The sequence below is a fragment of the Ailuropoda melanoleuca genome, chromosome X (genome assembly GCF_002007445.2).
Source record: "Ailuropoda melanoleuca isolate Jingjing chromosome X, ASM200744v2, whole genome shotgun sequence".
Lineage (NCBI taxonomy): Eukaryota > Metazoa > Chordata > Mammalia > Carnivora > Ursidae > Ailuropoda > Ailuropoda melanoleuca.
The window spans coordinates 112644029-112658917 of record NC_048238.1 but is presented as its reverse complement, the minus strand read 5'-3'; the positions used below and the strand labels follow the sequence as shown (position 1 = coordinate 112658917).

The 14889-nt window shown below is 39.0% G+C and overlaps 1 protein-coding gene across 4 annotated transcripts in view; it reads right to left on the bottom strand.

The window, feature by feature from the left end:
• The window catches only part of SPRY3 (sprouty RTK signaling antagonist 3), a 151841-nt gene that overhangs the window by 5448 nt on the left and 131504 nt on the right, over positions 1-14889 (bottom strand). The window contains exon 1 of one of the 4 annotated variants that reach the window (XM_002930478.4): positions 4004-4402. The exons of the other annotated variants lie outside the window; for them this stretch is intronic. The gene's annotated coding sequence lies outside the window, so the exon portion shown is untranslated. Of the gene's footprint in view, positions 1-4003; positions 4403-14889 lie in introns of those variants that run through there. 4 annotated transcript variants of the gene reach the window in all.

The window sequence follows — 14889 nt, the reverse complement described above, 5'->3', positions numbered from 1 at the left end:
TCAAATCACTTGCTTTGTTCGGGCCTCAATTTCACTATCTATATAATTATAGGGGCAAACTAAGTGATTTTGAAGGACTCTGCCCCATATGATCTATAATTCTACAACTATCCAATTTGATAAAAATTTCTCTTCATCTACACCTTCTATATCTCCAACCCTTGAGGGTAAACTAAGGAACATGCCCTTCCTCACTTCAGCATTCAAAAGCACAATTTATGTCTCTTTTATTTACTTGGACTCACAGCCCCCTGAAGCCTTCCACATCTACCTTTACTGTACTTTGTTAAGATTCATAATCTCAGCATTGGAAAGGAAAAAGGAGTTTTCATTCAAACACCTAAATAAACAAAGATATGGGATGTCTGGGTGGCTCAGTCGGTGAAGCGTCTGCCTTTGGCTCAGGTCACGATCCCAGGATTCTGGGATCGAGCCCCACATCGGGTTCCTTGCTCAGCGGGGAGCCTGCTTCTCCCTCTGCCTGCCACCCCCCCCCCCCGCCTGTGCTCAATCTCTCTCTCTCTCTGACAAATAAATGAATAAAATCTTAAAAAAAATTAACAAAGACACATTGTTCAGCTGATTTGCAGGGTATGTGGATATGGAAACTTTGCATCAAGAAGAGTCTTTAGACACATTTATAAGAAATAGATTTATTCCCCATTGATCAGATAAAGAATGCATGGGGCCCTTTATGTCCTTTATACTATAATAACAGTAACAAACACACTGGACGCATTTTAGACTCATTGATTTCCCAAAGGAAATTAGATTCAAAACATATTGGAAATTCCAAGAATCAATAACTCAAAGGAAGGCATACAAGGTCTCAAAGTTACAAAAAATAATCCTATGGGATTCCAAAGATACCACTAGGTACCTCAGGGACATGCCAAGAAGGTTGAAAAGCTAAGCTTGGAGGAATCTAGGTCATAATAGAAATGACTCAGAACCATGTTCAAAGTGGATCCTGTCTTGGCAGCATAAGGGTATGGGGTGCTTCAGTTGAAAAGGTGGATCTGGATATTGCTTAGATTGCTGGAAGACTGAAACCGTGAGATGCTTGGTTGGATAATTAAAGGAAGCCTTGGGCATTGGTCTGGGATGATGAGGTACTACTGTCTTGTTTACAAGAGGCTTAACAGGATGAACTCCTGCCCTGCAAAATCTTTTATCAGAATGGACTGTGGAAAATCTGCAATACAGTGGGAAAGAGGACCTGGGCAAAATCAAGGTGTTGAGAAGGATAAAACAGGATTGAATGACAATAAAGTGTTTGCCAATCTGATCTGGCTAACAGGATGAACTGAAACAGATACCTAGGGGAAGGTAAAGAGGGGGAAACAATTGAGAAGCAAATAGGCAAGAGACTGCTGCAGCACACAGATTAGATGAAAAACTACTACTGCATGCATGTTTATGATTCAGAAATCCACCCACTAAAGGGCCATTCATTGTCAGCAAAAACAGTTAAGAAACTGTGCTGTTGGTCAGTTCCATATTCTATTAAATGAGAGAGAGAATATGCATATCACAGATTATTAAATAGGAGCCAAGCTGATTACAAGTCTTGGCTGCACATCGGTGGGATCTAGTGATTTCTGTCACGTAGTGCCTCCGCAGTAATGAATGATGCATTGTAAACCCACTCCCATCTCAGCCCCTCTGGCCAGGTGCTCATAGCTTTCTCAACAGTTTTTCTGTAGCCCTGAAATTTTCTGCTCAACCTAAACAGAAATTTCTTTTCTTATGCCAACTTAGGGGCTAGAGAGCTAAATCTATTCAAGAAATGCTGTTTGGTAATGAAAGGAAAATGTATTTACTCCCTGGAACCTAAAATCTGCCATGTTGAGACTAAAGTTGAAAACTTCCCTAAAACCTTACTGTGCTAACACCCTTAGACAGTTCTGATATCTCTGGTAAATCCTTTCTGATACAATATGACTCAACCTCAATTTCAAAGAGGAGGGGAGAGAAGGGGAGCTTGGCTCCTGTTTTCTCCCACTCCCATGGGTTCAATGCTGTTTTGTACCTTACTGTGTAACAGCTCTGGGGTGTGTTACTTTTTTCTGTGCTCTGCTGTTCTATACACTCCTTCTCAGAATAACTGAAAGCAAACATAGGGGGAATTTCTGTTATGGCTTTATATGTTTTCTTAGTTCTACTGTTCCAAAGTCTGCTCTCCAAAAATCCCTCTCTGTGCAAAAGCATTTGCATCTCTATCAAGCACTCCCCCCTTACAAATACCAAGTTGTATATAGTTTACATTACTAACCTCTCAGCCACTGACTGGGCCTCCCTCCTACCACATACATCTTGCTGGAGCTGCCAGGTTCTCACCACATTTAACTCTTAACTTGCCACTTTGCTACACTATTCATTACTTTAATAGTTTCATTAAGACTCATAGCAGTTTATTTCAAACTAGAGAGTCTAGAAGTTTGAAGACCTTGCATTTTTGAAGATAGAGGTGTTTTAGTGACGAGTAATACGGGGAAAAATTGTCATATCAAATGAATTCACATACTTCTAATCCTGAAGAAAATGCTAGTTGTTCACTAAAGAAGTAGGAATCTTTCTTTAAGCCCCATATGCTTTAACCAGACACAAAAAATTTAAGTTCTAGTCTTAACCAACTACTTTGTTGTGTGACTGTGGGCAAATGACTTCTATCCCAAGCCTCATTCATCTGCAAAACGAGGGGCACGAAAGGAGGGCTTTTAAAGCCCCTTCTTGTTCTGATGCTCTAAATTTTTTATGCCGGGTTTAGTGGTTGCATTTCTGTGTCTCAAAAAGCCTTTCATGAAGAATTAGTCTCCTTCCTTTAGGTTTTTTAATTCCTCACTACCCAACTCCTCAACTCTGAATAAAAACCTTCCAAATCCAAGTCACTCAGATCACTATCTAGATTGTTTCATAGCTAGAGAGACCTAAAAACAGTACACAAAAAAACCCAAAATGCATAAAGTCTTAGTAAATGTTTATTTAGAGGGACAGGGAACAAGACTAATACTTCCTTGCGGATAAAATGCTAGTCTGTGCCTTATTGGTATGTATGTATGCAGCTGACTTGTTGGGGACATGATTTAACACCTGGAATATCCAAATTCAGGTAATAGCACATTATGTTACAATGAGGTTTTAATGTACCCAGAAAAGCAACAATAGTTTGCATTTCAAAATAGATTTTCTGTTTAAGAGTTCAAGGTCTGTTTTCTGTTCATCCAACTTGGTTTGCAGCATGCAGAGGTGAATGCTAATTATAATTAGCTAGAGAAATGGAAGGGAGTGTAAACCACTGTACTAGGTCCTATCTAATGCCTATTGGCTAACTGGACATGCTCACAGGTTCTCACTTTTGACAAAATTTCCGTATGCCACACAGAGACATGTGTACACACACCCAGGCATGGATCCAGAGATTTCTAAATCATTGCTCTGACTCAATGTAAGTAGGGGGTTATGCCGTGTCAGCTTGCGCCATTTCTACCCAGGGCAAGGTGATGTGATGAAATCTGAACGATGCACAGCCCAGACTTGTGAGCCAATAGCAGACTAGCCCCACGCTGACAGGATGCCCGCTGGGCAGCCAGACTGGCCTCAGCACGGGCTCTCCCTACGTCCTCAGCTTGGGTGGTTAGGCTGCGCTATAAGGGGCTTAGGCAAGAACCAAAATGCATTTAAAGGTCAACAGGCTAAAAATTAAATTGACATTTGGCTGCAAAAGGGTTATTTTGAAGTTCCATTTTGATTTATAAATTTCCAATACGGATAGTTTTCTGCAAAAGCTGATTCATTTAATCTCATTTAAATGGTTTTCATTTTATTTTACCCATGCGTTTGCTCTTGTACGCGTGCACACACACGCGCGCGCACACACACGCGCGCGCGCACACACACACACACACACACATACACACACACGATGGCTGGAATGAATGGCAATCTATGCATTGCATAGAAAGAATTCTAGGGTCTTTAAGAGCTAATCTCTGTGGCTTACCTTGAGGAAAGGGTTTATCCATGCTGAGGAAAGCAGAACTAATGCCCCATTGGGCTCAAAAGACCTCTTCTTCTCCTGAGTCTTTAGGTTTCCCCACCTCTCTTCGGAAAGTCTGAATGAAAACTCCTTCACTGGCAGTGGAGCCAGAAACAGAGATAGTTCTGTGTCGGTCTTTCTGACACAGCAGAGAAAACGGAAAGAAAGAAAAAAAAAATCCACGGTGGTGCGGGGGGGGGTGGGGAGGAGAGTCAGACCTGTAGTGGCAGATACTTTGTACAGATTTTACATGCAGATCTAAATCTTGATGCACGTATTCCCCAAAGAAAGCTCAGCAGGGTAAGTTGTTCATCTCCTCCTCCTCTTTCTCCTCCTCCTTCTTCTCTTTCTCCTCCCCCTCCTCCTCCGCCTCTTTCTCCTCCCCTTCTCCTCCTCCTCCTCTTTCCTTTCCCCCTCCTCCTTCAGCGTTTTCCTTCCTCCTCTTCCCTCCCCCTTCCCTCCCCCCCTTCTTCCTTCTTTACCTCCTCCCTCTTTCTCTTTTGCCTCCGCCTCCGCCTCCGCCTCTGTCTCCTCCAATCTGACGGATGAACCCAAGCAGCAGAAACTGCAGTTGTAGACCCAGGGTATCTCAACAGAGCAATAGATACCGCTAGTGTGTGATTATTTATATAGCTCAGGGTGTGTTGGTATATAATCCGCAGAGACGGTGGGGGAGGGGAGTGAGATTGCAGTGTCTTCAGCTCAGCGAGCTGGCTGTTTTGTGAATGTAGATGATTTCTGAAGGTCTTGTGAATGGATTATAGGGGAGGATGGGAGGAAAGGGATTTATTGCTCCTTGTTATAATTTCTCTCTCTCCCTCTCTCTGTGTCGTTTGCTTTCCCGGAGCTGTAGCTCTTAATGCTTAGCTAAGTGGCGTCATCCAGTTGAAATTGAATCGACCCATTAGAACTCCCCATAGGAATCTCTGTATCCGGTCCCTAGGTAATGACTGAAACAAAATTTAAAGGGGAATGGGGGTGGGGTGGAAAGTAACAATTTTAAGGAGGCCTCATTTAAATATCTCTGCCGGTCGCAGTCCTACCAAACCGCTCAGACCTTGCTGAGTGATTGCAGCTTCTATCAGAGAGACAGACCTTCTCCTTTGTTTAAGGGTTTCTCCCACCTCTTACCCGCATTCATTCCCACTTTTTCAGCACTAATAATGATTAGCCATCCATCATTCATCGGGAAACCATTACCCAACTTACTTTCCCTTTCTGTCTTTAGTATGCCATATAATCAACAAAAAAAATGGTGTGCCTTTTTTTGTACCAGGTATTGTGGATTCAATAAGGAAGACAGAATCCCTGCCTTCATGCAGCCTCCTTAGGACTACCAGTCTTCTGAAAATAAAGCAGCTTTGGACATTTTCTCGTAAAGTGAAGGACAAACTATTTAATTCAGTAGGAACGGGTCTTCCTTTTGGGCATCCAGACAGAAGCACTTGGATGAAAACAAGCCTCATATTTAAAATAAAAGAGATCTGATTTCAAGTCCTGCTTCAATGGACAAGTAGCAGGAGCTTGATCATCAACATTCTTAGGATGCCTTGCTTACCCCATCTGTAAAATTGAGGTGGTAAATGGTGACAGTTCAGAGTAAAACAAACCTGTGTGAGTCATGAAACTGAGATTCTTAATCTTACTCTAACTCCTTGTGTGACCTTTGCAATTTACTTTCCCTCTAGTGCCTCAATTTCTACATTTACGTGAGAAGACCTGATTAGGTAATTGCTAAGGTCCCTTCTAGCTCTGACATTCTATTATTTACACTCTTTGAAGAGGATTAAGAAAACAAAAGAAAGCATGGGATTAAAAATGTATAAGGTTGTGTGGGTCTGCATGCTCATACGTCTATGTGTGTGTCAAAGGTGCTCCAAACTCTTTTGTTGATGTGTAGTATGCATAGTGTACACACACACATACACATACGTGTGTGTGTGTATAATTTCTAAGCAAATCCAGTCTCTTCCTAATCAGAATTTCTAGAGTCAAGAGATCTGCCTAGGTAAATTCTTCTCTTTTACGGCTCAAACATCTTCTTTACTCTTTTTTTTTTTAAGATTTTATTTCTTTATTCAACAGAGAGAGAGACAGCCAGCGAGAGAGGGAACACAAGCAGGGGGAGTGGGAGAGGAAGAAGCAGGCTCATAGCGGAGGAGCCTGATGTGGGGCTCGATCCCATAACGCTGGGATCACGCCCTGAGCCGAAGGCAGATGCTCAACCGCTGTGCCACCCAGGCGCCCCACATCTTCTTTACTCTTAATATTGGCTTGAGCTTATCAAGATCATGAAAAACATTAAAGCTAATCTGTGGTTTCATCTGCAGAAGATGATAGATTTACTGATATATTCATTCACCCATTTTTTCAACAGGTATTTATTGCACATCAACTATGTGCCAAGTACTGTACTAACTGATTTGGGTCAAACAGATCAGGGTTCAAATTTTTGCTTCTAAGTTTATGAGCTGTCTGACTTTGGGCATCTCAATTCACGTCTCTGAAACTGTTTCTTCCATTCATCTATAAAATAGAGGTAACAATAGTTCCCTCATCACAGGATTGTGCTATTTCCTATAGATTGAATAAGGTCTTGCATTTGAAAGGTTTATCATGTTCTGGCATATAGTTAGTGCTCAATGAACAGTAAATATGAATATTAAGAGCATTAAGAAATTGTTCTCACCTAATGAAGTACATAGGAGACGCAGGAGATAATTTCAGTTTGAAATCCTTTTATTTTTTTAAGCTCCAGTTTTAAATTTGAGCAGATACATGCCAAATATATCTTTCTTAAATGTGGCTTATTTTCATACTTAATTCCTTTGTTCAAAACTTTATTTCTAATTCCTAGAGCATTAAGGTTAAATTGCTTTGCCTGTCAATCGAGTTATTCTCTGACTCTATACATTCCATTCTCAACATATCTTTTAATGTAAGACAAGTTGAATGATCCACTCTTCTAAGATACCAATGCATGGCTACCAATCCAGCTTTCCATATGTATCCTTCACATGAGTTACATATATTTATTCATTTTCTACTTTCGGGTCCTAATTCCTCTGTGAATACTTCCCTGACTCTAAGGCTCCTTTCTGTTTTAAAGCTCTATGATAGTTTTTACTAATACCCTAACTTATTTCTATACTTGTAACTCCTATAACACTTTCATCTATGTCCTATCCTGGTTATTCAGTACACTTTGTTAGATACTTTACCTTCTTTCAAAATCTTTTTGACTTAGCTGTCATATCAGAAATGATTTGGACAACCACTTGCTGTAAGTATAGAAAGATGTGTTTAATTAATTATAAAACCATAACTTAGAGATTTCTAAAACATAGTAGTAAGAAAGATATTTAGAGGGCAGAGTTATTTTTTTGGTGTCCTTCAAGGTTACTTATTTATTTTCTGAAATTACTGGCTTTTAGAAAGAAGTTGGGTTGATCTGTGCTAAGACAGTATTTCCAAATTCAGTTGGATTTGAATTAATGTCAGCAAGGTGCCCATAAAGAGAAAAAAGGCATTGGATTGGGAGACAGGAGACCTGTGTTTGCTTCTAGGCCAACACTGCCACTAACTAGCTGTATGATCTGAGACAATTCAATAAATATGTCCAAATGTGTTTCCTGAAAATCACACCATTAACTAAAGAGCTAAGAAAGCATGTTTCCTGAAATACACTGATTTCAACAAGTTTGTAAAACAAGTTGTCAGATATCACACAGTGAATTTTGTAATGTCTCAACATCAATTTCTGTATATAATTGTACTATCCCAATATCATTTCAAAAATCTTGAAACTGCAAATAATCTTTCAGAAACACAACAGCTTAAAGCACAAATAAAAATATTCATGTTGATTGCCAAGAGTCAGTTTTTTATTCATTTAATAGGCATTAATTGAGTGACCAGTGTGCCAGGCCCTGGGGATACAGCAGTGAAGACAAATATGGTAAATGTTGTATCTGTCCTCAAAGAGATCACTGTCTAGAACAGGAGGCAAACAATTATAATTAAGGGTGATAAAGAAGAGGACAGATATCTAAACTGGTATTTTGGTGGGCAAAAGAGTATATAATGACATGCAATATTCAGGGATATCAAGTAATTTGGAAAAGTTAGAGCAAAAATCCTTGAAGAGATTTGCAGATAAGAGGGTTTTGTGAGGGAGTGATTAAGAGTGTAAACTCTGAAAAGAGTCAACCTGAGTCAAATTCCAAATCAGCCACTTACCAGCTATATATCCTTGGCCAAGTTACTTAATTTCTTTGGGCCTTGGTTTCTTATTTGTAAAATCAGTGCAACTTACGAATATGCCTCATAGGGTTGTTGTGAGAATTAAATGGGTTAAAACATGTTAAATGCTTAGAACAGTATCTGGCACAGAACAAACATCTTTCCCTACCCACCTGAGTGTCAACTCCACAAGAGTAGGAAATTTAGTTGTTGAATAATCAGCACTTAGATAGTGAGTGGCCTACAGAAGGCATTGTTGAATGATCATTAACTTAATTATTATTTTTTATGGGTATCATCCTAAGAGGTGAGAAGGTTGAATAATCTCAGTTATTTTCATTGTTACCTTAATATAGGCCCACAGTATAATAATATAGTAATAAATTAATATATAAAAATAAATTAATTCTGTGTTAATGTAGATACTAGATTATATATGCTATTAATTAATATATAATTAATCAATGAATCCCTGGTCTCAAGGGGCTCATATTTTAGTAAGAAAGGTAGCAAACAGACAAATGTAATAAAGGATAAGTGCCGTGGGAGGGAGCAGAGAGGAAATACACCTAATCCAATATTGAGGGGGTTATTGAATGCTTCCTAGAAAAGGCAATATTTAAATATAATTTGAAGGATGAGAAGGACATTAGAGCCAGAGGGAATAGCACGTGCAAAAGCCAAGAGGTAAGAGAGGGGATGACAGAATGAATTGCGAAAAGAATCATCACTGAATCTCCCAAACTCAGCATAATGCCTGGCACAGAGTAGATGCTCAGAAAATATTTGATAAAAGAATGAATGAAAACAATTACAAGCAGATATAACAGAACTAATGCAGATACAAAGATGTGAAAACAATATGTTTTATAAACCATTCTAAGAGGGTCCCCTATGCTCATAGCCTGAATAAGTTAGGAACAGAAATTTTCTCTAGAAGACACCACCCACATATTTTCATCATATTCCTAGAATGTACTGAGCTTATTCAGGTTTCTTACTTAGGTTTTACTAAATTATAGCAAGTGGAAATAGATTATACATAAAAAAATTTTTGTATGATAGTCCAATACAGTATCTAAAATAATCAGAATTTTCATCCATAAACCCAATAAAATATAAATTTCTCTCACCTATAATTATAACCCCTACTCTCATAATTTGTCTACATAAAACACTTATTCTAAACAAATTCTGAAAGTCTTTCCTCGTTCTGTTTTTCCCAGACTGCAGCTAAATCCATTTGAGAGCCTGCAAGTTCCCATACAAGGCCAGTTTTATCCATACTCTACTGAAGTCAAGAGGAACTCTTTAGAAATGCCAGATGAAAAGCTGACCTATGGTCATCCTGATTCAGCAGTGATGATGCCAGAAGAAGCAAACAATGCCAAGGAAATACAGATTCTTAACCAAAAAACCTATAGTGATGGTTATAATTTTTTTTCCCACAGAAGCTGGCAAACAAATATAGGAGCAATATGACCAATAATGAGAGAATGGTTTAGAAAAGTCAGAGAGAAAAAAATGATGTGGGAGAGCATAGAGGGGTAGGGTATAAGGACAAAGTCATTCTGTGGAAAGAAAACTGGACTAAGACTACGGAAATGTAAATTTTATTATCTTAATCCATGTGGCTTTGGCAGGTCATTTTTCATCTACAGACCCGTTTTTTCTCATCTGTAACATAGTAAGTTTCAATGTAATTCATCAATAAAACAAACATATACTGAGCACCTACTTAATGTCAGGGAATATACTTGATGTGAAAGTACGGAGATGAGTACATACTGGTTGAATGAATAAATGAGTGATCTTAACCTCTCATTACTCACAGTCTGATAGAATAAATGGACATACAAACATATAAACTGCAATACAATCTGTCACTAAATCAGATGAGAGATAAGTGTGGACTTAATCAATGTAGAGGCAGTGTGGATGAAGAAAAGTGGGTTATATGCAGAATATAGAATAAACAAGACTTAGTGACTTATTAGATGTGAGGTATTAATTATGCCATATGCTGAAATACGGAAGGAATATTTAAAAATTAGGTTTGGGAATGTTGGGTTTGAGTTGCCCATGGGTTTTGACTTAATAAGAAGATATGGATCAGTTCTGTACAAATTTTAGGATTGTTTGTTCCACCTCTGTGAAAAATGCTGGTGGTATTTGGGTAGGGATTGCATTAAATGTGTAGATTGCTTTGGGTAATACAAACATTTTAACAATATTTGTTCTTCCAATCCATGAGCATGGAATGTTTTTCCTTTTATTTTTGTCATCTTCAGTTTCTTTTATAAGTGTTCTGTAGTTTTCAGAGTACAGATCTTTTACTTTGGTTAGCTTTATTCTAGTTACCTTACGGTTTTGGGTGCAATTGTAAATGGGATCAACTCCTTGATTTCTCTTTCTGCTGCTTCATGTTTGGTGTATAGAAATGCAACAGATTTCTGTACATTGATTGTGTATCCTGCAGCTTTACCAAATTTGTGTTTCAGTTCTAGGAGTTTTTTGGAGGAGTCTTTCAGGTTTTCTACATAGAGTATCATGTTGTCTGCAAATAGTGAAAGTTTGAATTCTTCCTTGCCAATTCGAATGCCTTTTATTTCTTCTGATTGTCTGATCTTGAGAGTAGGACTTCCAGTATTATGTTAAATAACAGTGGTCAGAGTAGACATCCCTGTCTTGTTCTTGACAGTAGAGAAAAAGGTCTTAGTTTTTCCCATTGAGGATATTAGCTGTGGGTTTTTTGTATATGGCCTTTATGATGTTGACATATGTTTCCTCGATCTCTACTTTGTTGAGGGTTTTTATCAAAAATGGATGTTGTACTTTGTTAAATGCTTTTTCCGCATCCATTGAGAGATCGTATGGTACTTATCCTTTCTTTTACTAATGTGGCATATCATGTTGATTGACTTGTGAATATCAAACCACATTTGCAACCCAGGAATAAACCCCACTTGAACATGATGAATGATTCTTTTAACGTACTGTTGGATTCGATTTGCTAGTATTTTGTTGAGAATTTTTGCATCCATGTTCATCAGGGATATTGGCTTGTAGTTCTCTTTTCTTATTGGAATCTTTGTTTGGTTTCAGAATCAAGGTAATGCATGCCTCCTAGAATGAGTTTGGAAGTTTTCCTTCTATTTTTATTTTTGGAACAGTTTAAGAATAGGTATTAACTCTTTAAATTTCTGGTAGAATTTCCCTGGGAAGCCATCTGGCCCTGGACTTTTCTTTGTTAGGAAATTTTTTATTATGGATTCAATTTCTTTGCTAGTTATTGGTCTGTTCAAGTTTCCTATTTCTTCCTGTTTCAGTTTTGCTAGTTAATATGTTTCTTGGAATTTATCCATTTCTTTCAAGTTGTCCAATTTGTTGGCATATAATTTTTCATAATACTCTTATAATTGTATTTTTGTGGTGTAGGCTACTGTTTCTCCTCTCTCATTTGTGATTTTATTTATTTGGGTCCCTTCCTTTTTCTTTTTGATAAGCCTGTCTAGGGGTTTATCAATTTTATTTTTTTCCAAGAACCAGCTCCTAGTTTCATTGATCTCTGAATAGCCAAAGCAATCTTGAAAAAGAGAGGGAAAGCTGGTGGCATCATAGTTCTGGGTTTCAAGTTATATTACAAAGCTGTAATGATCAATACAGTATGGTACTGGCACAAAATTAGACACAAGGTTCAATAGAACAGAATAGAAAACCAGGAAATGAACCCATAACTATATTGTCAACTAATCTTCAAAAAGGTAGGAAAGAATATCCAACGGAAAAAAGACAGTCTCTTCAACAAGTGGTGTTGGGAAAGCTGGATAGCCACATGCAAAAGAATGAAACTGGACAACTTTCTTACACCATAGACAAAAATAAAATAAAAATGGATGAAAGGCAATGGAATGGAATATTATTCAGCCATAAAGAAGATGAAATATTGCCATTTGCAACAACATGAATGGAGTTGAGCGTGTTATGCTAAACAAAATAAGTCAGCCAGAGAAAGACAAATATCATATGATTTCACTTAGTGGAATTTAAGAAATGTATCAGATGAACATAGGAGGGAAAAAGAGAGAGGCAAACCATAAAACAGACTCTTAACTATAGAGAACAAACTGAGGGTTGCTGGAGGGGAGGTGGGTGGGGGATGTGTTAAATGGGTGATGGGGATTAAAGAGGGCACTTGTGACTAGCTCTGGGTGTTGTATGTAAGTGATGAATCTATAAATCCTACACCTGCAACTAATATTACACTGTACGTTAACTAACTAGGATGTAAATAAAAACTTGAAAAAGAGAAGATGTAGATCAGGAATGGAAATATGGGCACCAGTAGTACACAGATTTAAGTCATGTGAATGGGTGAGCCTAGTAGGAAAGTGTGTGGAATGTTAGAGTGACAGAAAGGAAGTCAAAACCATGGAGATCACAGATATTTAAGGGATTGGTGGAACAGAAGTCCATAAAATAGACTGAGAAAGAATGGTCAGAAACGTGGCAGGAGAATCATGAGAGTGTGATGCTTGGAAACCAAGGAAGTATAATGTTTGAAGTTGAGTGATCAACTATCAACTCCAACAGAGTGGTCAAATGAGATATATAAAGTATCTACTGGTTTGGCAATGTGGAGATTACTAGCAAATTTGGTGCAGGTACATGTATCTTTCAAGCAGTTGTTCTGAACTATCGCTGCACATCAGTATAACATGTGGAACTTTATCAAGCTACATAATTCTAAGTCTCACCTCCAGAGTTCTTATTCAAAAGATCTTAGGTGAGACCAAAAAAATCTGCATTTTCAAAAACTCCCACATGGTCCTTGAATACACCATGTGTTCTCTTACCTCTAGACCATTACAAACACTATTATCCTTGCCTGTAGTGATGGAAACTCCTGAATCTGGTCCAGACCTCCTAGGTGAACTCTAGACCCAGATATCTAACAGCATATCAGACATCTCCACCCATCATCTTTCTTTATCCAACAAACGTGATATAGACTAAAGGGGTTGCTATTTCATGTATGGCAGTATTGGAAAGTGTCTCTCATTAGGTGACATTTGAGCTGAGTCTCAAACAAAATGAGAGAAAAAGCCATTTAGCTACATAGGCACAGCATCTCCCACATGGAAGGTAGAGTAAATGCAAATCCCAAGGCCAGGATGTGCTTGGAATGTTCTAGGAAGAGCAAGAAGATCAGCATGCCTAGACTGCAAGAAGTGAGGAGATACTGATAGCAAAGGAAACCAGAGAAATAGCAGAGGGCTGGATCCAGAGGAGTTGAAATAATCTGACTTGTAATTTTAAAAGGATCTTTCTGGCTTTCCTGTGGAGTATATATTCAGGAGAGGGACTTAGGGTGCAAGCAAGGAGAACAATTAAGAGGCTGTTGAAACAGTCCAGACTAGAGAGGGTTAAGAGTGGAAGTGATGAGAAGATAGAAATGAAACTTAGAATTCTGGAACTCTGGTTGTATTTTCTTCCATAGGGGCACCTGTCTGGCTCAGTCTGTAGAGCATGTGACTCTTGATCTTAGGGTTGTGAGTTTGAGCCCCATGTTCGGGGTAGAGTTTGCTTTTAAAAAAGTAGATTTTCTCCCATTAAAATACCTGTTTTATCCTGTTTTTTTTTTCCATTTCAGTGAAAGGCATCACCTATACTTTACCAACACAGCGTGTGTGTGTGTGTGTGTGTGTGTAAATGTAACTTTAAGTCTCTGTCTTTTCCTAATGTAGCCTGACCTTGGCCTGTCTGAATGCCCTATGTGAGCTCCCTAAGTTGTATATGCATGACGTCTCCATAGGGCTTATCTCTATGCCACTTAGAGTGTACCTCAAGTATATCCTTCTACGTGGCCTATCACAGCACTGGTTGGGCCCCTGTGTTCACATTCGTGTATCAGAAGTATACCACGGAAGTAGGATATTGCATTAAGCTTCTGGCCACATGGTGTGTAGATTCTGGGTTGTTTTTTTTTTAAGATTTTATTTATTAATTTGACATAGAGAGACAGCCATCAAGAGAGAACACAAGCAGGGGGAGTGGGAGAGGAAGAAGCAGGCTCTTAGCGGAGGAGCCCGATGTGGGGCTTGATCCCAGGACCCTGGGATCACGCCCTGAGCCGACGGCAGATGCTTAACGACTGAGCCACCCAGGCGCCCCTAGATTCTGGTTTTTATTTAGCAGGACACTTCCCTGCACCACATATATACTAACATAGATTTCACTTTCTCCAGCTACGCTACTCCCCCCCCCCCGNCTCCCCCCCCCCCCCGCCACATTAATCAGAAGTTATAAAATTTGATAATGGAGCAAAGCAAGTCCTTGTCAATGTCAGGAGCTCTGAGGTAGCCAATGTGTCCATGGTCCTCATTGCCCTGGAAGGAAGACCAGCCTGCTGCAGGTGACAACAGCACAGAGGATTACATTTGGTTCTGGGAGCAGTTTATTTTCAGAGCTGACATCCTACCCAGTACTAAATATAGCCAGTCTCTTCCTTTCAAACAAGGTTTCTTTTCTGTTCAACTTCAGTAAAGCTCTGAGCTCTGTATTACAAGGTCGGCCTCGCTCCTCTCTCTCTCCCCTCTCTCTCTCTC